This window comes from Lathyrus oleraceus, chromosome 7 (genome assembly GCF_024323335.1).
Source record: "Lathyrus oleraceus cultivar Zhongwan6 chromosome 7, CAAS_Psat_ZW6_1.0, whole genome shotgun sequence".
In the NCBI taxonomy this organism is placed as follows: Eukaryota; Viridiplantae; Streptophyta; class Magnoliopsida; order Fabales; family Fabaceae; genus Lathyrus; species Lathyrus oleraceus.
In genome coordinates this window covers 449,299,480-449,301,760 of record NC_066585.1, presented here as the reverse complement: position 1 = coordinate 449,301,760, position 2,281 = coordinate 449,299,480, and the positions used below count along the sequence as shown (strand labels likewise).

Here is a 2,281-nt window from a genome sequence, read left to right as displayed (position 1 = left end):
AGTTTGGAGCACTTTGGAAGGAAGTTAATCCTGCCGCCATTTTCTTTTCCGCATTGCAATTTACTCAGCCCTCCGATTGAAGCAGGTTTTTATATCTTGTCTTTACTTTATTTATTTCCCGCACTCGCTTTTACTTCATTTATTTCCCGCACTCGCTTTTAATTTATTTATTTCCGGCACTCGATTTTACTTTATTTATTTCCCGCACTCGCTTTTACTTTATTTATTTCCCGCACTCGCTTTTACTTTATTTATTTCCCGCACTCGCTTTTACTTTATTTATTTCCTCGCACTCGCTTTAAATTATTTATTTCCTCGCACTCGCTTTAAATTATTTACTTTCCGCACTTGCACTACTTTTATTTAAATTAATGCACTTTTATTTTACCATGTCTAACTAAATCTAAAACGTTAGAATGTAAGGATCGTAATTGAACCGATAATCCGTACGATTGTTCGTAGAAACACTTAAGGGCTATTTTAACTTTCAAATTAAGTTTTCCCGCACTTCAATTCCGTTGGGTAAGATCGAAAGCCGTCCAACGTCTTTATAAACTTAATTGTTTTTAACTATTTCAAAAACAGCGAAAGCGCTTTGTTTAGTTCATTAGGAGATTTTGACATTAAGAAGAAAAGAGATTTTAAAACTATTTTCGGACGCGTTTATAAGTTTAGAGTCTGGTTCGTAAGAACCTCTTTTGGTTAAGAAGTCTAGGTTATAATACTTTTCAACTTAGTCAAGATACTATATTTCTTAAAAATAGGTTTACTACTCTAACGCATTGCGCGCCTTTTAATAAGTGACAATAAGAGGGTTTGATTAGGGAGTACAAGTCGGTTCTGAATACGCGAAAGCGACAGTTCCTGTTAAATTAGTTCTTTTCAAAGTAGGAAACATTGCCCATAAGTAGTTCGATTTGCAAGTACTTGGATTATCAATTGATTATGTTAATTACATTCGACCCTGTCTTTATTAATTAAATCTATTTAAATACTTTACTTTTCATTGCACACTACAAAAACACTTATTTCGATTGCCTTTGATAAACACCATAACGACAGATAACGATAGATTGACACTTGGTCTCTGTGGATTCGATAATCTTTTATATTACTCTGACGCGTTCGTATACTTACGAAAAGTAACGCATCAAGTTTTTGGCGCCGTTGCCGGGGACCAATTTCATCAAATTTCATTTTCCTGTTGTTATATCGTTTAGACTTAGGCTATTTCCCACCGGTCAATGCGAAGAACTCGCAGCACCGGAAGTTTAAGCTAAGTATACCCTCTGGCGGAACCTGAACGTTACGCTCGCGCACGTTTATTCTTTCATAGAATTAAGAGAGCTATGGCCGAAGATCAAAACCAAAGACCTCTTAAGGATTTCGCTCAACCATCTAATGAAGAACCTAGTTCTAGTATAGTAAACCCAACCATCCCAGCTAATAATTTTGAACTTAAACCATCCATGTTGCAACTAGTGCAACAAAGACAATTCGCAGGTCTCGCTACCGAGAACCCAAACCAACATTTAAAAATATTTCTTCAATTAGCAGATACTTTTAAAACCAATGGAGCTTCTCCTGAGGCAATACGTTTAAGATTATTTCCTTTTTCCCTCAGAGATAAAGCCCTTTCATGGTTAGATTCCCTTCCACCCAATTCCATTACGACTTGGGATAACCTTAGAAGAGTTTTTCTTGCTAGATATTTTCCCCCGAGTAAGACCGCCGTTCTTCGAAACCATATAACTAGATTTACCCAAAACCAAGGAGAATCGTTGTTCGAAGCTTGGGAGAGATATAAAGAGTTGTTATGAGCATGCCCACATCATGGTTTAGAAAACTGGTTAATCATTCAAACCTTCTATAATGGACTTCATTATAACACAAAGATGACCATCGACGCTGCCGCAGGCGGTGCTCTGATGAATAAACCTTACCCTGAAGCTAGTGCCCTCATCGAAGATATGGCTCAAAACCATCAATCATGGGGAGTCGAACGAGCGACAGTTGAGAAGAAGGAAGCCCAAGGAGGAGTGCATGAACTAAGCTCTATAGACATGATGCAAGCTAAAATGGACGCATTAGCCCTTAAGGTCGAGCATATGTACACGAACCCGAATACTGTAGCCGCAGTTTCTTCGGATTGTGAGATATGTGGAACCCAAGGACACCAATCCACAGAATGCAGTCTATTAAATGAAACCCACTCCGAGCAAGTGAACTACACCCAAGGGAACCCATACTCGAATACCTATAACCCTGGATGGAGGAATCA

At 38.2% G+C, this 2,281-nt stretch overlaps 1 non-coding gene across 1 annotated transcript; it reads right to left on the bottom strand.

Moving 5' to 3' along the window:
• Window positions 1-1,733: 1,733 nt before the first annotated feature.
• LOC127109971 (small nucleolar RNA R71) lies at window positions 1,734-1,840 on the bottom strand. Its single transcript, XR_007797212.1, has one exon. It is a non-coding gene; the product is annotated as a small nucleolar RNA R71 (small nucleolar RNA).
• Between the last annotated feature and the right edge of the window lie 441 nt (window positions 1,841-2,281).